Here is a 23,123-nt window from a genome sequence, read left to right as displayed (position 1 = left end):
GGAACACACAAGAGGTTCTTACCCTCAGGCCCTGCTGATTGACCTTAATAATAACCACACATTGGCCCTGTTCTACTGCCCCCCCCTCCAGGGAGCAGAGTTCCAATGCTTTCATGCCTAAATTGACCTCCAGCTCTCTATGTAGAATCCCTACTGGAAAGTTCTCATCAACGGAAAGCATCTACTATATTAGAAATAAAAAAAAAAACTCTGATAAGACTGAAGGTTGGACCAAACATGAGGACTGGCCCAGGGCCATGGGAGAGAGGAAAGGGACAAGGGTTTTACAACTTGTCCTGGGGGTAAAATTTGCACTGGTTGATCTATACGAAAGATAGCAGCCACTTTGCAAAGAAGCCCCATATGCTTCGTGGAAGCCACAGAAACTAGGCTGTCATGTTGACATGTCCCAAGTGAGATAAATTATTAGTCACTATCATAAAATCATATTAGAGTTGGAAGGGACCTTGCTATTTCCCAAACTCCATACCCCATCTCCCACCTCCATATCTTTGCAACATCAATTCTCCTAGGAGGAATAAGAGTGATTCCTCATCTTCATTTTTTGGAATTCCTGGCTTCCTCCGAAGATCAGCTCATGGTCATTTCCTCCATGGTGCTTATCTTGATCCCTCTGGAGTCAGTGCTCTTTCCTTCCTTATCTGATTACATATATCCCTTTATTAGAATGGAAATTTTTGAGGAAATGGGCTTTTTTTCACTTTTTCTTTCTGTTCTCAGCACCTACCATAATGCCTTGTAAATAGTAGGCACTTAATAAGTGCTTGTTGGTTGGGATAGAATTGGACTAAAATGCTATATTAATGGTAGCTATCCATTGTATTAATAGCATTGAGTATCCTGAGATCTATTCATGTGTTCATTCAGATGCCAGGTTATAGCTTCCTTGGTTAACTGACTGGGAACAATTGGCTATTTATGAATCAATGACCTCTGTAGCTCAGGTGCCATAATAATTGTATTTTAAAAGGTGCTTAGTCACAATCCAAAGATTATTCCAAAGGCCTAATTAATGTGGAGACTGGCTGCCTAAGGAATCACAGCTGGGCCAACATCAAGCCAGCCATGTCAGTCATCCAGGACAAAATTTCATTGTACATTGTATCAGGCCAGAATCACAGCTTAAGGAATGGTGCCTTGTATCTACCCTGGCTACATTTTAGCTAGAGGCATTCCATCAAATGAAAAATAAGAGTCGGGGGAGGGCAGAGTGTGAGCATGTGTTTTTTTAACTTTGATGGTATAATGGAACAAGATGTACAATTCAAGTCAAAGCTCTGATTTTAACTAGCTAAGTGACCTTGGGTAAATCACTTCATCTGTCTATAACTAGTTTGTTCACCAAAAAACGATGAGGACATTGCGTTAAATGAGTTCCAAGTATTTTCCACCTGTAACAGTTCAAAATATTTGTTCCTCATAGGATGATAGATTTAAAGCTGGAGGGATCTAGTCTTTCATTTTACAGATAAGGAAAGTGAGACTTGTGAATGTTAATTGACTTACTGAAGATCCCATGAGTAGTGTCATAGGTGAAATTTAAACTTAGGATTCTGGATCCTTTCTAAATGTACCATGAGTATTCTCTAAAAATGTCTTCTTGGTGCTTTTAGGAATCAATTCCATGACATCTCTCTCCAATAAAATAAGCAGGGGGTGGGGGGGGCAGCTTTTGGAGCCCTATTTCAGCATCAGACTTCCAGTGTATCCTCCAAGGAGAGTTGCTGGTATCTTCCTTGTATTTTAGCTCAGAATCCCTACCTGGGACTTGGCTGAGGACTAAGATTGATCAGTATACTCAGGTAGGCAGCCTTACACTGATTTGGGGGCGTACTGCACCAATCACCTGCCAACTTCCCAGGGGATGGGATCTGTAGAAGCAGACCAAAATGGCCGATCTGAGGGGCATAGGCACCAATTGTGTGCCTCATCTTGAACCGTGTGACTTTGAGTAAGGCCTCTCTCCTTTTGGGGCTTGCACTTTCTCATCCTCCAAAGGACTTGGTTGGACTAGATGAGCTCCCTCTGAAGTCTCTGGTCTGTCTCCTTTCCTGTCTTTGTCTTTCTTGTTATACTAACACTTCCTACTCTATGTCACTTAGGTCAGGAGTCTCAACTTTTCTTTCAGGATGGAGGAGGGAGCTGGGAGATGGAGCTATGTTTATCTCCTTAAAGTTTTGAGCTCATAGGATCATTGGATTTAGAACCAGGAGGAAACTTAGAACTCTCCCCATTTTACTGATGAGCAAAATGGTTTGCCCAAGCCATACAGATAGTAAGTGGCAGATCTGGGATTTGAATTCAGCTCTTCTGTCTCCAAATCCAGTGTTCTTTCCTACTTTGATGTGTTGTCTAAAAACAGCCTAAAATCCCATTCATTTTTTTGACTCTCATAGTTTGCTACAAGGATGTCAGAGGCTACAGGGCTACTGGTTTTCTCATTATTCATTCAAAAGTCTATTCAGTGGTTTGGGTATATCTTAGTTGGAAAAAAGAGCAATGAGTAAAGGTTGTCAAGAAATAGATTCTAGCTTGACATGAGGGATAACTTCTTAAAATCAGGGCTAACCTAGGGTGGGGTGGGGACAACTGGGTGGGGCAGTGGATAGAGGGTTGGGCATGGAGTCAAGAACACTCCTCTTCCTGATTTCAAATCCAGCCTCAGATATGTCTTAGCTGTGTGACCCTGGCTGGGCAAGTCACTTCACCCTGTTTGCCTCAGTTTCCTTATCTGTAAAATGAGCTGGAAAAGGAAATGGCAAACCACTCCAGTATCTTTGCCAAGAAAACTCCAAATGGGGTCACCAAGAGTTGGATATGAGTGAAAATGACTGAACAATACCACCAAAGAATAGGATGGGCTTTGTCAGGAGGTAGTAGGTTTCCCTTCACTGGAGGCCTTCAAATACAGGATGGCCAACCACTTGGTAGGTAGTAGAGACATTTGTTCAGGTCTCTCAGAGCCTTTCCAACTCTGAAATTCTTTGCTGCTCTGAACTACCTTCAGACCAAGGAAATTTGTGGGATACAGCAATTGTTCACAGAGCCATAACCGGGAATGCTGGAACCCACTGGAAGGGATAGAGATCCTAATTGCCCAAATCCTGGGAGTTGGAAATGAGCATGGTAGTGGAGGAGGGTGGTGGTAGGGAGAGCAGTGCTGTTGAGGTAGGACTCTAAGGTAAGGACATCAGGTTAGAGCGAGTCAGCAGAGAAGTACGAGGCCTGGAAGAAAAATCATCCAGGAGATCACTCCCAGACTCCTAGATGTCAGCCCCCCGAGGCAGAGCCTCAATTGCCTTGCCCTCATTGTGCCTGTTTCCTCCTTAGCCCCCAGTGTGAAACATCTAAGTTACCCCAAAAGCCACCACTGCGCACATGCTCAAGTGGGTTAACATCCTTGAGAAGTAAGATGGAGAAAGTGAGAATAGAGAGAGAGTAGGAGGAGGCCATCATCAGCCAGCATAACAGCTGCCAGCTGCAGCTCACAGGGGCTGTTCCAGCTCCTTTCAGACTTGCCCACTTGCCCAGTAGGCCTGCTTGCTATTGCCAAGTGAGCCATAGTTTGAGGTCTGGAAAAACTTAGAAGCATTGTGTGTGTGTGTGTGTGTGTGTGTGTGTGTGAGAGAGAGAGAGAGAGAGAGAGAGAGAGAGAGAGAGAGAGAGAGAGAGAGAGAGAGAGACAGAGAGACAGAGAGAGACAGAGAGACAGAGAGAGACAGAGACAGAGAAAGAGAAAGAGGGAGACAGAGACAGATGGAGACAGGGAAAGAAATAGACAGAGAAAATTTCCCTCTTCCTTTTCCATCTTTGTGACCCACAACGTAAGCCTCCCCACTCAAGAAGTCTCCTGCTACCCCACCTCACCCCCCCAACACACACACAAACACATACACACACACACACACACACACACACACACACACACACACACACACTGCTCTGATTAATCTTGTTACCAAGTCAGCAAGGCAACATTCTCTTGTGCGTCTCTAGTGTCAAGAGTCCAGGGACATTGGCAGAGGGATCTTTGAGCCGACTAAATACTTGGGCGGTTTTGTTCTGCTAAGTGAAAATTTTTCATATGATTTCCTCTGACCCTCCTGTTCCATTCATCTTCCCAAGGAGCCATTCTGTCAGCCACTGAACTCCAGACAGATGGCTGCAAACCACGGGGAGGAAAAGAAATGTGGCAGAAGGAAACTACTTAGTAAGGGATAGATTGTAGAAATAAATCTGCCCCTCAAGCTGTGACTTTTGATCCACTGTGGGCCAGTCCAGGATGAAGTCCAGAAGATATAATATCTTTTTTTATTCCTCCAACAATAGCAATAGGAACCAGAGGGCAAAGGACACATTTTCTCTTCATTTAGAACAGGTGTCCCAATCCATTGTCCTGCCAGAACAAAATTTCTCCCACCAATCGAGCTCTGAGCATTCCAGTATTGTGAGGAACAGTGAATACCTAGTGCAGGGCTCAGTGTCTAGTACAGGTCTCTATACCTTATATTTTGGGGGCAGCTATTGTGTGCCCAGTCCCATGCCAGGGGAAAACAGAAGTGTGACTTAGTTCTTCTGTCCTCTAAGAACTTCCAATCTGGTTGGTGAGAGAGGGCTAGACTTAGGAGTCAGAAAAATCTGAGTTCAAATTCTGCCTTGGAAACTTACTAGCAGTGTGACTCAATGCAGGCCACTTAATTGATGTCTGCCTCAGTTTCCTCAGCTGTAAAATGGAGAAAACAATAGCACTTACCTCCTAGGACTGTTGTGAGGATTAAATGAGAATATATATGTGTATATATATATGTATACATATATATATATATACACACATACATATATATGTATATATATACACAGAGAGAGAATATTAAATTATATATATATGTATATACATTTATATATATATACAGAAAGAGATTGTTGCTCCAAAATCTTAAAGCAGTCTTAAGCTTTATTGGTAAATGTCTCTGGATTTTGAGGGCTTTACTAGCTTAAAAGAGCCCTAAGACTTTTAGGGGACCCTGTCTATAAAATGTTTTGCAAACTTTAAAGTGCTATATAAATGCTAGCCATTATTATTGTAAAGATCAAATGAGATAACCTTAAAGCAATACATAATTTGAGCTATTACTATTGAGACATACTTAATGAAACAATTAGAGAGTAGGATGGGGAAATACACAATCAAATGCTAAATTATGTGAAATTGAAAATAATTGCTATAAGAGTTAAGAAAAGAGAGAGATCACTGTAGTCTGGAGAGGAAGAAAAAGAGAGAGCAAACATTTATTAAGCACCTACTACGTGCCAGGTACTGTGCTAAGCACTTTGCAAATATTGTTCCATTTGATCCTCATAACAACCCTGGGAAGTAGGTACTATTGTTACGCCCATTTTAGAGACAAGAAAAGTCAGGCAGAAGTGAAATGACTTGCCTAGCATCACACAGTTAGTAAGTATCTGAGACCAGACTTGAACTTGGGTCTTCCTGACTCCAGGGCCAGTGTTCTATCTACTGTACCACCTAGCTGCCCAATTCAGGCCAGGAAGACTTCATAGAAGAAGGGGCGCTTGACTTGGCCCTTGAAGGGTGGGTAGATCTTGAAAAGGAAAGGAGAAAATATGTCTGCTGGATAATTGTGTTCAGTTCTAAGCACCACATTTTAATTCAACTTTTTTTTGTTTTCATATAGCTAATTTTTAAATGCTTAATTTGTATTAATCTTTTCTTTTTATAATTGCTTCATCTCCCAGTATGCTCCTCTCCTCCATGCCCAGTAAATTATCCTTTTCCATAAAAGAAGAGGGAGTAGGGAAGAAAGCTTAAAAAAAAGCAACTCAGCAAACTTCACCAATATCTCAATGGAGCTGAAGAGTATTTGAAAGGTTACACGCCTTCTACCTCAAAGAAGTCAAGAAGGCGCGTTTTTCTTTCTCTTCTTTAGGGCCGAGCTTAGTGAAGCATCACATTTTAGGAAGGACACTGGCAAACCCAAACTCTCCAGAGAAGGGCAACCAGGGTGTTTGACGGACTTCGAGACCATTGGGTGTGAGTTTCACTTGAAGGAACAAGAATGAAGGCAGCTTAGTACAATAGAGAGATCGTTGACTTTGGAGTAAGACCCAGATTCAAATATTGCCTTCTTCCTGGCCATTTAACCTTGGATAAATCACTTAACATCTCTGGGCCTCAGTTTTCTCATCTGTAAAATGAGAGGATTGGACTAGATGACCTGTAAAGCCCCTTTCAGCCCTCAATATATAATCCAATGACTTGAGTGGGCCTTAGTTTTCTTCTCTGTCAAATGGGAGAATTAGACTAGATGAATTCTAAGGTTCCTTCCAGCCCTCAATCTATGACCCTATGACTCCACTGAGACTCTGTTTCCTTATCGCTGTTATGAGAGGGTTGGATCAGATGACCTCTAAGACTTCTATCTGGCTCTAAGCTCTATGATCCTATCACTGTCTTCAAATATTTCAAAGGTCCTCAAGAGCCCAGGTTAGATTTTTTTCTTCTTGATTCACCTCCCCCACCCCAACCCAGAGATCAAAGAAAGAGGAAAGGGGCTCATATGTACAAAAATATTTCTAATATCACTGTTCAGAGTAGCATGAAACTGGAAGATTAAGAGGCTGTTCACATAGTAGGAAATAGCTAAGCAAATTATGGCCCATGAATGTAATGGAATATTACTGCTCCACAAGAAATAATGACATGGATAATTTCTGAGGTAAATGGGAAAATTTGTCTTTGAACTGATGCAGAATTGAGTAAGGAGAAAAAGAAAAGCTGATACAGTAGCAGCATTGTAAACGCGACAACTGAAGGACTTGAGAACTCTGATCAATGACTGACCAACCCAATTAATTGCAGAGAACCAATGATAAAAGCATGTTACCCACCTCCTGTCACAGAGGTCATGGTCTTAAAATGCAGAATGAGATGTATTTTCAGACATGGACAATGTGGGGATTTGTTTTGTTCGCCCAGGCATATTTGTTACAAGGGTTTTTTTCTTTTATTGTTCTATGGGGTAGTGTGGAAGTCAATTGTCAGCCGAGAGCCCATGGGAAGCAGTTTCAAAAATGCTATCTTGGAAGAGACATATTCAGCAAGATCCCAACAGGTAGTGCTGTTTAAATGGAAAAGCAAGGAGAGGAAGGAGAAAAAAATGAGTGCTTTTTAAATGGAAAAAAATGACCAAATTAAATTTTTAAAAATTTATGCTGCTTGCTACCAGGGGTCACAACTATAACCAATGAATGGAAGTGGCCAAGAGGCAAATTTCAGTTCAATGGAAGGGAAAATTCAGGCTGCCCCAAAGTGAAATGGACTGCCTTGGGAGGTGGTGGCTTCACCTCTCCCTGACGGTCTTTGGGGAGAGGCTTATTGGGCATGTTGCAGATGGCATTCTTCTTTAGATGTGATTTGGGCTAGATGACCTCTGAGATCCCACCTAACTCTGAAATTGTGTGATTCTGTGAGGGAGCCAGGCATTGCAAGTAGAGTTGTTAATATTGTTCAGTTATGTCTGACTTTTTGTGACCTCATTTGTGGTTTTCTTGGCAAAGATACTGAAGTGGGGTTTTTTTTGCCATTTCTTTCTCCAGCTCATTTTATAGATCAGGAAACTGAGTCAAATAGGGTTAAATGACTTGCCCAGGGTCACACAGCTAGTGTGTCTGAGGCCAGATTTGAACTCATGAAGATGAGTCTTCCTGATTCCAGGCCCAGTGCTCTATCCACTATGTCACCTCACTGCCCATTGAAAGCAGGGGGAACCCCATAAATAAAGACATGGGGGTGGGAAGGAGCGAAGGATGTGGGCTTGCTAAAAAGATCATCTTTATGCAACCACAAGCAAAATGTTTATGAAGTATGTTTCTGCACCAAGTCCTCCATATTCCCCACCCAGGATACTCTCCAATGTTCTGCTACCATTTCCCCTTTCAGAGAATTTGTGTAACATCAAGTTCTCTGAAGGAAGTAACACTATGGAAACTTGGCCATGAGACCCTGTCCTCAGAGTGACTGTTAATGGCTTCCTTTTATTTGAGCCAATCATTGGGCTTTCTTCCAATGAATAGTTCTTGGATTCAGCACCCTGTGAAAGTTGGGAGCTCAGCAGCAGATTTGCTCGGTGAAATCCAAAGTTTATGACTTCCCTGAGAGTATTTTTCATTTAAAGCTGAAGGTGGAAAGAACACTGGACATGGGCCCAGATCCTACCTCTGACACATCATCTGCGTGACCCCCAAACAAGCCACTTACCCTCCGTGGGACTCAGTTTCTTCATCTGTAAAATGAGGGGTTTGAGCTAGATGGCCTCCTTGCCTCTTTATGCTCTTCCAACTTAGAACTGAAGCACAACTCTTAGTTCATCTTGGAAATTGGAGCCTAGCACTTATTCTACTAGAAGATCCCCCCTCCCACTTTTAATGTTTTAAGCCAATGTGGGCCCCTTAAAAATAAAAATAAAATTAAAGTGAGACACATTCAAAGATTTTCAGAAACTCATTTGGTAAGAGCAATGGAAAAGACTAGGACTTGGAAAACCTGAGTTCTAGACTTGTACCTGTTTCTAATGTGCTGTGTGGTCTTGGATCAATAACTTAACTTCACTGAGCTCCAGCTCTCTCACTTATAATATCATATATAAAGAGAGAGAGAGATTGATAGATATATGTGTGTGTGCATGTATGTATATATGATATGTACATATATGTATGTAGAGGTGTATGGGTATGTATATATTATATATATGTAGGTATGTGTGTGTATGTAGGTATAGTCATATATGTGTATGTATAATCGATATATAATTAATCCATCAATGAACATTTATTAAGTGCCTACTATGTTAGGCTCTGGGGTTACAAAGACAAAAGTGAAGACAGTCCCTGCTCCCTAGTTTACAATCTAGTGGGAGGTGATGACGTATTCATACATAAGTCATAATCTCCAAGGTCCCTGCTAGCTCTGAAACTGTATTATCCAGATCAGTTCCAATCATTTCACCAAGTCCCTGTTGAACACCTACTTGTGTACATATCACAGAAGCGTGCTAGGATCTAAGCCCTTGCAGAGTTTGTAATGTCATCAGGGTGACAAAGCTTAAAACAGCAGAGAGAAGGCAGTGCAAGGATGGAAGTACTGAATATAAATGAACATTTAGAGTCTGAGAAGCTGGATTTTAGTTCCACTTTGAGAAAGACCGCACCTGACCTTGGGCTCTCAGACTGGTTCCGGACCTCTGTTTTCTCATCTGTCCGTGAGTGGGTCCCTAGCATCACAGATTGTGAGCCAGAAAGGACCTAAGAGTTTATCTAATCCAACCCCTCTTATTTTTGTAGATGATGATACTGAGACCTCTAGAGAGGTTAAGTGACTTGCCTGAAGTCATAGAGATAGTTTGAGACAGAGCTGTGATTTGAACCCAGTCCTTTGTTGCCAAGTCCGGTGTTCTAAGTTTCTTTCCAATTCTAAGATCTTGCGGCCCTAAATGCCAGAATGAATGGAAATGCACCGCTGTTGCCTATTGTTTCCCTTTCTTTCATAGACAAAGACTACTTTTCACTATTCTGCTCAGAGGCACTGCTTGAGAAAGACCTACATCTCCCTTCATCCATCATTTCCATGACCAAGTTCCATCATCATCATGACCTCATTTGTAGTGCTGTGCCAGGAAGCCATTTCTAAGCACACATGGTGTTTAAAAGCTGGGACAGCTTAAAGACCCTTTTGAGGGTCTTGGTGCTAATTTGAGGGAAGAGGTGGGACAAATGGCTGAATATCAAGGTAATTAAAATCAGTAAGCTTTTATGATGTCCCTACTACACAGAAGGCACAGGGCTAGGTAATGGGAATGCCAAGAAAAAAATAAAATGGTCATTGTCCTCAAGGATACTCTGGGGGAAGACATTGGTGAGCAGATAAATACAAAATGTAAATAAAATAAATGTTTGAAAATTGAGGGGTAGGGCAGAAGAACTTCCAACAAGAGACTTATCAAAGGTCTCAAAGGAGGTGGCTCATGAGCTGTGCCTTGAAGGAAGCTTTTCTCATCTTGTATGACCATGGGCAAGTCATTTAACCTCAGTTTCCTCATCTGTATTATGGGGATCATAAAACCTGTTGAATCCACTCCAACAAGGCTGTTGTGAAGGTTAAATAAGAAAATGTATGTGAATAGCTTTGTAAACCCTACCATGATAACAATGATGATAATTTTTAGCAACGTTGTCTAGTAGAAAGAATAATGAACTAGAAAGGCCTGGTTTAAATCTCAGCTCTGCTAATCGTAAGCACTGTAACACTGAGCAATTGTTATCTTAGGATCAGAGAAGTCTTGAGTTCAAATCTCAGCTCTGTGGATAAGATGCACCAACTTTCTAAGCCTCAGTTTCCTTATCTGTAAAATGAGCGAAATGAACTAGATGACCTCTGAGGTCCTTTCTAGCTCTTCTTAATCCTTATTAATTACCAAGCAGAACAATAAACTACTTTCCTGGTGAAGGCCGAAACCACTGGAGTTATCCGCCATGCATGAGAAGGAAGTTGTGAGGTCTTGATGACATCTTGGAAAGAAGGGGAAAGAGCTGGCGTATTCCTAAGAGGACAAAGGAGGAGGGGGTCCGAGGAACACATTAGTGTCCTTCATGAGCACCTTTTCAAAAGGCAGCCAGTGAGAGAGCCAAAGACAAATTTAGAAAGACCAGAAACAAAAGCTTGGATTGTTGAGAAATGGAACCTTTTTTAGAAGCCTTCAAAGCCACTCTTTGAAAAACCCTGGCATGGACACAGTATCGAGCCTGGGGAAAGGCCAAGCCTGGCCTGAATTCATAATTGCCAAACTGTTTGTTGCCTTTATTTGCCAAGACTTACTAATTGAACTTTTGTGGGTCTGGCTTGCCCATAGGAGAACTGGAGCTATTGTTTGGCCCTTAGCGAGCGTGTGAGAGGTTTCTTCCACCTGGGGCCGGAAGTCAAAGCTAAGGATCTGATTAATTCACTTCTATTCAGCATTGGTTAAGCAACTGGTATGTGCCAGGCACTGTGCTGGGGATACAAAGGCAAACCCCCCCACATATTCATTTGGATCATAGATTTAGAAATGGAGGCAAACGTGGAGCTCATTCAGTCTGATACTATCATTTTACCAATGACGAAACAGGTGCAGAAAAATTAAATCAGGGATTTGTGGTTTCAAGGACACTTTTGGCAGTCTGGTGAAACCTATGGACCCCTTCTTAGAATGATGCTTCTAAATGCATAAAATATCGAAGGTGAGAGATGACAGGCAGAGCCTGGGGAACAACCGGTAGGCCAGTTTGTCTGGAACAAGAGCTTATGAGGGGCTGCAATATGAAAGTAGTCCAGAAAGATGGATACAAAGCAGCTGGTGGGGCAAAGCCATCTTCATTTTCTGGTTTCTTTTATGGCCTCCACCTTGGGTTGAGATCACAGCTAAGGCCATACACAGAGTAAGTAAAAATGGTTTTTCTCTGTGGTCACGTAGAGGGCAAATTAGAGAATGGCCAAACACATTATAGTGTGTGAATGCAATGGAATATTATTGACTAAAGGAACAATTTTAAAGAAACCTGTGAATTCTTATATGAACAAAAGTAGAGGGAAGAGGGTAGAACAACAATTCATAAAGAGACAACAACAGATTGGAGAATAGCTGAATACACAGTGCGTGAATGCAAGGAAATATAATTTTAGCAATGTTTTTTTTATTTCATTAATATTTACCAATTACATTTAAAAATTTTTAAACATTCATTTTTTGAAATATTGAGTTCCAAATTTTCTCCCCACCTCCTCCACCCTTTGAGAAGACAAGGAATATAACATCATTTATGCACGTGAAGTCATAGAAAATATATTTCTATATTAGCCATGTCACAAAAGAAAAAAGAAAAAGAAAGAAAGTTTTTAAAAAGTCTGCTTCTGCACTAAGAATTCATCAGTTCTCTCTCTGGAGGTGGATAGCATTTTTTAGCCTGGGTCCTTTGGAATTGTCTTTAATCATTGTCTTGATCAGAGTAGCTAGGTCTTTCCCAGTTTATCATTGTTACAATATTGCTGTAACAGCACTGTGTACAGTGTCTCCAGGTTCTGCTGTTCTTCTCACTTCACTTTGGATCAGTTCATATAAGATTTCCCAGATTTTTCTAAAACCATTCTGCTTGTCATTTTTTATAGCACAATAGTATTGCAATGGGATATTATTGACATAAATGGCAGTTTCAGAGAACCAATGTAGAGGGAAGTGGGCAGAACCAGGACAGCATTTGTCTGGAATCATTTACTATATTTTTACATAATTATAACTTCGAAGAAGACAGTGTGTTGGAATAGTGTGGGATATCAATAGTGGTCCTCTTACTCCAAAGACTCTACTATTTTCACTATACCACCAGTGATAGCCGGACCAGGCAGCTTCACTGTTTTCCTAGGGGAGGTTGTTGTTTACCCTATGCTTGAAGCACTGGTTTGCACAGGTCAAATACACCAGATAAAAGTGTCTGGAATGATTTAGGTTAATTCCTGCCACTATCATTCCGGAGGATGGCAAATCTCTGATTTAGTATCATCAACCATGCCAAAGAGCAATTTCAAGAGATCGGAGCAATCAGGAAACTGTTGGTGATAGTAAAAAACTTAATGGGCTTTAAGTGATTGGATATGGATTTGATTTCTGGCTCTGATTCTTCTTGTGTGACCTTAGACAAATTATTTCCCCTTTCTGATCCTTAGATGTTTCATTTATGAAATGATTCAAGGTATTATATGACAGCTAAGAACTCTTCTGGCTCAAAATCTAGGATCCCATGAATTTTCTCTTGAGGATTGATGTTGGGAGATGAGAGAGGAGTGAGGAGAAGCATCCTCACACTATAAATAGCCCAAGTTGAAATAGGTTGCTTTATGGGTAATGAGTGACTTCCCCTCACCATATCAAAGACTGGATGACCATTTGTCAAAGATTTTTTTAAGAAATGTGCTTCCTTCCAACTTTGAAATTTAGGGTGATTTATATGAAATAAAGGTGAAGACTGGGAGGGTGAGAAAGAAAGCTTGGCACCAGTGAATTGGGGATGTGAGGCTCTGAAAGAGAAATTCATGGCTTTTGACACCTTTTCAGATGTAATTGTCCAAATCCATCAAAATTCACCCCCACCACACCCTGCCTCCCTAACAGTAGATTGCCTCCCATGAGAAAAAACAAATATTTTCCATTTCCTGAATGTGAATGAGATGAATGACAGCTGTCAAGTGAGCTTGGCCCATGGGGGCTTAACGAATAACCAGCTACACGTTTTTCAGGTTTATTGGAAATTGTCCTGGTAGAAAACAAACAGGGTTGGTGTGAAGCCTATTAGGAAAGGAGCTCTGAACAAAGACTCCATTTGGCAGCTGTTGTTCAGAACTGAATGGACTAAGTAAGAGTCTGTTAAGCAAATATTAAAGGAACCTAATAGAGGCAATTAAGATGAAATTAAATAAAGGAAGATTTTAGATGGAGGTTCATGGAAAATTTTCCACCCCAGTGTCAGTCAAGAGGTCTCACACAGAAGGGCAAGCACCAACTTAGGCTTGAGGGCTTTTCAGTAAGCACAACTCTGGGAAATAGGTTTGAGAAAAAGACCTGGTCGTTGTGTTTGCCAATGGAAAAGATGTGCAATATTTTTCAGGCTCGAGGTTCAGTTTCCCATCTCCATGCCTTTGCACAGGCTGTTTCTTCCCCATCCATTGCCTGAAACATTCCTCTTCCTCCTCCTCTTCCTCTTCCTCCTTCTCCTCCTCCTCATCCTCCTTTTCTTCCTTCTTTTCCTCTTCCTCCTCACTACAAGGTAGGCACAGTGCTGAACCTAGAATCAGGAAGACCTGAGTTACAATCTGTCCTGGACTCATACTATGTGACCTAAATCAAGTATCTTTACTCCTCTGTTTCCTCATATTTAAATAATAAATAATAAAAGTGCCTACTTCCCAGGGTTATTGTGAAGATCAAATGAGATAAGAGTTGTAAATTGCTTTATAGATCTTAAAGTGCTTCATAAATGCCAGCCATCAGCTTTTGCCTCCTGGAATCTCATCCTCTTTCCAAGGCTTAGCTCAAGTGCCCATTCCTGGTTTTCTCAGTGTCCCCTGCAAATTACTCTCGCAATCTCATTTACTTGCCTGTGAACATTTTGCTTTCCTCCAAGTAGAATGTAAGTTCTCTGAACACAGGGATCGCTTTGTTTTGGTCTTTGGATCGCCAACACCTAGCACAGTGGCCATCTCATAGTAAGGGCTTAATCAGTGCTTGCTAAATTGAACTGAGAGTGTAATACTGAGGATAAGCATAGGCTTGGGGAATGAGAGTGAAAGCAGACCAGAAGCAAATGTACCTACCAAGACCACATTTTCTTGTAAAGACCCCTGCTCCCCCGTGGAAATGTAATAATAATGGTTTTATCTCTAAAATGAGAGGCAGTATGGAGTAGTAGCTAGAGAGTGAGCCTGACCCTTGAAAAATGTGGGTTCAGGTCTTACCTCTGGCACATATTACCTGTGTGGCTCTAGGTAAGTCACTTAACCTCCAGATACCGTATGGCCAGTTCTCTAAGATATAACTTGCAGAGAAGGTGCTGACTTTGCATCAACAGAGAGAGTTTCTCTACCAATGAAATCAAAGGTCTACTCCTCTCTGTTTAGTAAGCATTTGCATCGCATCATTTAAGCATTACAAAAGTCCTATGATGTAGATGCTACAGGCATCATTATCTCCATTTTCCAGATGAGGAAACAGCCTCAGAGAGGCTCAAAGGTTAGCAAGTTCACATAGCTGGTTAGTGCTAACAGGAAGGACTTAAACTCAGGGCTTCCTTACTCTAAGTCTAGCCCACTACCCACTATGCCTCACTGCATAGGGCTTAACAAATACTTTGGAGCTGGTTGATTGCCTCTCATTTGCACATTCATAATGCCTGGTTTAAAAAACACAGTACCAGCTATATTTCTCATGCATCTCAGGCAAGGTCCAAAAGAGCAAACATTTAGGATCATAGGGCCTGGGAACTATTTGACACTCAACATGTTTTGGAAGGATACTTAGAGAGATGCCTACCAGCTCCAAGTCTAGCATCCTGTGATTTAATCTAATCCTCTCATTTTTTAAGATAAGGAAACCCAGCAGTGGAAAGAGGGCTGTTACTTGCTTGAAATCACACAATGAGTAACTAATAAAACTAGGAAGCTGAAATGACATGGTCATGACAAGTTCCACTTGATAAAAACCACCTGGACAGAAGGGAGAATCAGATGAGGAGTTTGAAAAATGGACTACAAACCAGGCATGGAAATATTATGTTGTAACAATAAGAGACTTCTGTTATCTAGATAAATGCTAGAACTCTCTGGTGGGAAAAAGGCAGAGCATCAGATACATTTGTAACTTGTCTTAAAGATAATTTCATCCTTGGAATACTGCTGTTCCATAAGAAATGATGAGCATATGGGCTTCAGAAAGATCTGGAAAGACTTAGACATGAAATTATGCTGAGTGAAGTGAGCAAAACCAGGAGAATAATGTAAACAGTAACAGCAACATTGTGTGATGACCAACTCTGATAGACCTAACTCTTTTCTCAGCAATACAATGATCTAAGACAATTCCAGAAGACTCATGATGGAAAATGTTATCCACATCCAGAGAAAGAACTACGGAGTCTGAATGAAGATTGAAGCATACTATTTTCCCTCTTTTTTTCTTTGTTTCTTCCTTCTCATGGATTTCCCCTTTGGTTCTAATTCTTCTTACAACATGACTAATATGGAAATATATTTAATATGATTGTACCTGTATAGCCTATATCAGATTGCACACCATCTTGGGGAGGGGTGAGTGGAGGGAGGAGGAGAAAATTTAGAACTCAAAGTCTTATAGAAGTGAATGCTGAAAACTAAAACTAGATAAATAAAATTTTTAAAAACATAATTTCATCCTTTAAGAGGTAGAGAAAATGATGTTCTGGACCTGAAAGTAACCATAAAAGGGGGTTGGTTGCTGAAGTTGCTAAAGTAGCAACAACAGGAGTCTAAGAGTCTAAGAAAACTCTACCATAAATCAATGCTATGCCTACCCATGATTCCCAAGGACCACTGATGAAGCATGCTACCCATCTCCTTTCAGGGAGGTGATAGATTCAGGGTGTGAAATGAGATCAATGTTGTTGAATGTAGTCATTGTGGGAATTTATTTTGCTTAGTTATTTATATTTGTTACAAAGGTTTGGGTTGTCTTTTTTTCCAATTGGGGGAGGTAGGAAAGAAAGAAAAGAAATTTTATTTCTGAAAAAAATGTAATATAATTTTAAAAAGAAAAATCCTTTACCACAATGATATAGAAATAGAGGAAAGCAAGGCATAGGCTGATATGAATCATATATGTGAGGGGAGCAAATTTCAAAGGGTTCATAGAAAAGAGAGATAGCCAGTGGCTGAATACAATGCAATGGAAGTGGGCTTTGGAGGGGAGATGTTTTTAAAAATTAAATTCCAAAAACAGAAGCAGAAATAATTTCCAACTCTGTTTGATTCAAAAATTGTTTAGTAAGCACTCCCTATTTTCCAGGTCCTCTACATAGTCCATGCTTTCAAGAAGCTAACATTCTATAGAGGGAATACATCCTGTTCACAGATAAGTGAATACCAATGCGACATGGCAGTCAGAAAGGGTAATGCTATCCTAGGCTGTATTAAGAGAGAGAATGCATGAAGTAGCAGCCAGAATAGGAGAGCTGATACTTCTGCTCCCTGTTCTTGTCAGATATGTGGAATATCATATTAGTTCTGGGCACCATATGCTAGGACAGACCAGATGAAACATGCTCAGAGCATGGCAAATAGAGATGCAGAGAACATATCATATACTGATCAGTTGAAGGAATCAAATATGTTTAGCCAGGAGAAGAGATTTAGGGGGAGATACAAAAGCTGTCTCCAGGTAGTTGAAGGGCTGCCCTGTGGCAGAAGGATTAGAATTATCTGACTTGGCTGCAGAAAGCAGAACCAGGAATAATGGGAAAGAGCTGAAGAAAAGAACATCTTGGCTGAAAGAACTGGCAAGTGTGATTTCTGAGTCGCAGTTGGTAATCTTTGAAAGACCAGGAAATTGGGAGAGGTGCCCCATGATTGGAGGAAGGCAAGTGTTAGCCTGGTTCTTTTTTTTTTAAGGAAAAAGTAGAGTCTGTAGGCTATAAAATGGTGATCTTGTCTTTGATTTCTGACAAAATTCTAGAATATATTACTAGATGATGATTAGTGAACAACTAGAAAAGGAAACATTGATTGCAATGAGCCCACATGGCTTCATCGAGAACAGATTATGCCAGACTAACCTAATTTCCTCTTGTGACAGGGTTACTAGACTGGCAGATCAGGATAATGCTGTTTATTTAGGCTTCAGCAAAACACATGAAAAGTTTCTTGTGCTGTCCTTTTGGACAAGATGCAGAGATATGGACTATTTACTAGGACAGCTGAGTGGATTTAAAACTGATTAAATCCCATGACCATGAAAGCTGCCAGTGATGGGAAGATATAGATTCAGTGGGAAATGTGTCATGGAGCATCCTAGGAATCTATCCTTGGCTCTTGCTATTAGAGGTTTTTATTAGTGACTTGAATGGTGGCATAGATGGCACATTTATCACATTTTCAGAAAACAAAAAGTTAAAAGGGATAAATAACATACTGGAGGACAGAATTAAGACTCAAAAAGATCTTAACAGGCTAGAGTGTTGAGTGGAATATAGGACAGAGTTGGAACAGAAGTAGCCTGGATAATGGCTAGAGAGCTAAGAACCAGGGAGAACAAGTTTCAAATGACACATCTTGGTTGTGTGACCATTCACAATTCACTTAACTTTGGTTCTCTAAACAATTCTCTAAGACTATGAGTTCCAGAAAAGGTGCCAACCTGTACCAATAGAGAGAATTTTCTCACTCCTGCAAAAAATCCCCCATGGTAATAAAATCGTAAGTTAAGTCCTTCTACCTATCTAAATAAAACCTCTTCAATTGAATTAAAAAACACCAGCTTTACGAACCCAAGTCAAAGAAAGCATAAATATAAAGAAGCTCACCTAAAAACCAACTGGAGATTTTCGTGGATTGCAGGCTCCAGATGAGCCAATAATACAACATGGCGAGCCCCAAAGCTAATAAGTTCTTAGATTATATTGAGAGGTATAGGATCAAGAATAAGGGAGGGAACAATCCCTCCCTACCCCACTTTTACCAGGCCACACCTAGAGAATTGTGCTCCACTCTGGGCTCTGTATTTTAGGAAGGACAACAAGAATCGGGTGAGTGTCCAGAGAATGGTGTCCAAGATGGTGAAGGATTTTCAAGATCATGCTATATATAAAGACTGATTGAAGGAATTGAGGAAGATTTTCTGGAGTATGTAGTCCCTGAGGTGATCCTTGAAGAAAGGCAAAGTTTCTGAGAAGCTCCTGGCCAGAGACGGAGTGCAGATAAAAAGGCTAGCATGTGCCTGACATCTTGCAAATCTAATTAATCGGTCTTTACGCTGAAAAATAAGGAAAGTAGAGAAGGAAAACTACCTATATCTATCTACCAAAGATAAGCCCATAGGGCTATGATGGAGAAAAAGAACAACAGTAAAGATCTCACTTATTTGGGGCAGCTAGGTGTCATGGCAGATAGAGCACTGGGCTTGGAATCAGGAAGAGTCACCTTCCTGAGTTCAAATACAGCCTCAGACACACACTAATTGTGCGACCCTGGGCAAATCACTTAACTCTGTTTGCCTCAGTTTCCTCATCTGTCAATTGAGCTAGAGAAGGAAATGGCAACCACTCCAGTATCTTTGCCAAGAAAACCCCAAATGAGTTCACTCTTTGTGACATGACTGAAACAACATAACAAAGATTTCCACAAATTCACAGGAGATGAATTTCATAGAAAGCAGCCACAAAACCCATAACCTCTGATCTTTGTACACATAAGCACAAAGTATGAGTAATTATCAACGTGAGCTAAAGAACCTATTGCAAGCTGGCACATTTGACCTCATCACATCCCTGAGATTTGGTAGGATCAGTTGAGACCCATTACTGAAATATGAGTCTGGAAAAGTTGACCTTATCCCCAAAAGAACAACATAGGCAGAAATAGGTGATGATGGGGGGGGTGGCAAGCAGAGAGGGGGATGAGTAGAAATCGAGTAGCACCACATATGAAGATACACTTCAAGTGTATAGCATAGATATACTCCAAGATAACTCCAAGTTAAGCATAAATAACAGTCATTTGACTTTTGGCAGAAATGCAAATATGGCACCCACTATAAAAGTCACTGCAAAATGTGTCACACTTTCCTTTCCATGCTTGTTGAGAGTGAGATCCTTGGTCCTGTTAGTCTTGTTACCAGATCTCCCGGAGAACTTCTACGGCCAACTCTTTGTAGAAATCTTCCAGCGCAGAGTTGTCATTTGCCTTCTCGCCTCACTAGTACCCAATTACACATACCTAACTGCTTTTCCTATACCTTACCAATCTTATGCCTTGTCTTACAGATTCAAGGATTTGTAGCTGGAAATGATCTTAGATGTCTTCTAAACTAAACACTTTGCCTTGTAGATGAAGAAACAGAGACCTAAAAGGTTAAGTGTTTTGCCCAAGGTCACTCAGCAAGTAAGTGGGAGAACCAGAATTTGAACTAGGCTCTCAGCAGCAGGGGGGTGTGTAGTGGATAGAGCACTAGTCTGAGTTGGGAAGACTGGATTCCAGTCCTGTCTCAGAGGCTTGGTAGCTGTGTGACTCTGAGTAAATCGTTTGACCTCTGTTTCCACACCTGTAAAATGGGGATAATAATACTAATTTCACAGGGTCGTCATAAGGATCAAACAATACACCTTTGCAAAGTACCTTGCAAGTTGTAAAGCAGCACATGAATGCTAGCTACTATCGTTATCATCCAAATCCAGCAGACCTTCCATTGTATCACAGGCTGTACTGTTATAAGGTATTGCTGTTGCTTCAGTGCCTCAATGAGACCTATGATTGCCTTAACTGTGGGTCCTTCTTCCAGTGATGCAGATTGCAGTCCCTTCTTAACTTGGCGGATGGTCTTCAAGGATTCATTTCCCTGCAGCCCACCCTGGGGCCAGTACTTGTGGTCTTTATACCTACAGGTTATTAGAAGAAGGGGTTGTAGCTGTGGGTAGTACTGAAGCAAGCTCACCGTTTCTGTGCGATGAGCGATAGCCACCCTGGAACTTACAAGAAAAGTCACCAGGTCCTTCCTGAGGCTGCTTTTTCATGGCAGAAGTATCTGTGGCTAAGCTTGAGTTGCAGTGAATGGATGTGAGAGAGTAGAAATCTTAGTTATTGAATGTGGGGTCTGAGTGCTATGGGTGTCTTTGCTATGATCCATGAATGGAGAAAAGAAAACCCAGGGGACAGGATAGCTTTCCTCATTTATTTGTAAGCCTTAAGAAGAAGGAATGAACATATTCTATTTTACATCACAGAGAAGAACCAAGAGCAGTGAGAGGCCAATTAGGCTATTTTGTGGGAGGGGGAGTGGTGAGGGGGACTTCCTATCAATTGGAGCTGTTCAGAAGTGGAATGGTGGTGAGGTCCCTTCTCAATGGGGGACTGAGACAGAGGCAAAGTAATCCCATACCCAACATACTGCTCATCCTGCCTCTACCCACTTGCTGGGTATGGAGCGGTGGACTAGACGGATACTGAGGACCCCTCTAACTCTGAAATTCTGTGCTTCTGCCTTGGCCAGGTCACAGCCAGCAAGTGTCTGAGGCTGCTTTTGAATTTAAGTCTTCCTGACTCTAGGACCAGCATTCCATCCACTGTACCACCTCGCTGCCTTGAGTAAAGTTTTACAATCCTTATTTTATATACAAGAAAACTGAGGCCAGGAAAGGTTGTGACTTGTCCAAAGTCACAAAGGTATTAAGTGATAGAAGGTTAAAAACTTGGTTTCTTGTCTTATAATTCAATGTTCTTTGCATTATACCGCTCTGCTTTTTCTAAAATTAACTTTTTTTCCAACTAACACTTATCCTTATCCTCTCTCTCTCTCTCTTGCTCTCTCTCCCCCTCCCTTCCCCTCTCTCTCCTTCTTTCCTCCCTCTCCCTCTTCCTCTCCTCCCTTTCCTCTCTCTTCCCTCCCTCTTCTCTTCTCCTCTCTTCTTCTATCCCTCCCTCTTTTTCTTCATCTTCCTTCCTCCTCCCTTTTCTCTTTCTCTGTTCTCTTCTCTCTCCCTTTCCCCTCTCTCTCTCTCACTCTCTCTCTCTCTCTCTCACTCTCGCTCTCACTCTCATTTTTATCCCCTCTCAAAAAACAAAACAAAAAGCCTTTGTTAGCAAAAGTACATAGTCAAGCAAAACAAATTCCTTTTTTGGCTGTGTCCAAAAGTGCGTGGTTTATTCAGCACCTTGAGTCCCCTTCCCTGTCTGGAGATGGGTAGCATACCTCATCACCCATCCTCTGGAATTGTGGTTAGTCATTTCCTGGTCAAGTTCTTAAGTCATTCGAAGCCCTTAGTCTTTACAATGTTGCTATTGTATAAATTGTTCTCCACCACTCTGCTTTTGAGCGGACACTTCCATGGGAGGAATTATGGGAAGAATACTGGATGAATCAGAGACTTGGGATGCAAATCCTGGCTCTGACCCTTACAACCTGGATGACCTTGGGCAAACCAATGAACCTTTCTAGAGCTCAGTTTCCTCACCTCTAAAATAAGGGTTTAGACTAGACAGCCTCTAAAGCCATCTCTAAATCTATGATCCAATTCTCTGAACAACTATATCAACAACCTTTCCACTAGCCTGAAGAAAGCCTCTTTAGCCAGTCAATACTGGGGAGAAATTGGTTTGCTGAGCTTCAGTTTGTTCCAGTGGTGCTTCTTTGTATAACATTTCTTGGTTATCCTTCAAAACTGTCTCTTTAGAAAGTTGATGGCTGAGTCACTTACCCACAGAAGGGTGGAGGGAGGTCATTGGAAATAGCAGCACCAGTTACAGCATCATCCATGTCCCCACTATGAAAGGCAGAGCATAAAAGTAGGGGAGGATGTTTCTTTCAGAGGGAACCAGTGACAAGGCTACTTCTGAAGACAAGATATAACTGACCAGAAGCCATTCCCTTGGAGAAAGAACTCGTCAGTGAGTTTGAGTCCACTATGACTGTGGTGGTTCATCACCAGCTTTCAAAATCTCCCTTTTCCTTCAAGGCTGATACTGCTTGCCACCTCTTCCAGGAGGTCTCTTCTAGGCCCTTAGACTGAGAGTATTTCCTCCCTCCTCCAGTTTTCCCAGAGCACTTTCCCCCATCACACTTTACCTTGCTCTATGCTTTTTATATGCACTTAAGTTATTGAGGGAAGTGACTGCCCTTTCCCTCTTCGTAACCCTAGTGATCATGGGGCCCTACCTGTGATTTCATTGCTGCAGAGAAACCCCAAAGGGGAGCTTCCTCTCTCAGTGAAAGCCTTCACCTTCACCCAACCCCTAGTCTTAGGCGGTTGCCTGAGACAGTGAGAAGTTAAGTGGCTTACTTAGGGCTACGCAGCCAGTACATGCTTTCTGACTCTGAGGCTGATATTCTAGGTACATAATAAATGTTTGTTGATTTTTTTCTTAAGCAGAAAAATAGTATTAATGTACTTTTTAAACTCTCGGGTTTCTACTGTTTGTTGGTTAACCATAAGCTCAGGTAGAAAGGGCCCAAAATAGTAGGAAAAAAACAAAGAAAATTGTAGTTAGGGATAAGGTCAGCCATCCAGGAGGAGAGAACCGGAACTTTATCAAATGGACCAAATTTGCTGTGCTCTCAACATGGCTGGAATGCCCTTAAAAGGTTATTGGAGCCTGTGATAGATGACCATGGTTGGAGAGCTGGGCAGCCAGGGCCTGATCTCCTTGACTTCCACCCCCCAGGGGCTCCAGCTTGCCAAAGCTGGGATAGTCCCACAGAAAGGCAGGAGGCCGACGCACCTGGCAGTCCCATAATGCTGTTTACCTGGCAGCAATCCCTGCCAAC

The sequence above is a fragment of the Trichosurus vulpecula genome, chromosome 6 (assembly GCF_011100635.1).
Source record: "Trichosurus vulpecula isolate mTriVul1 chromosome 6, mTriVul1.pri, whole genome shotgun sequence".
NCBI lineage: Eukaryota > Metazoa > Chordata > Mammalia > Diprotodontia > Phalangeridae > Trichosurus > Trichosurus vulpecula.
Note: the sequence above shows the minus strand (reverse complement) of the source record.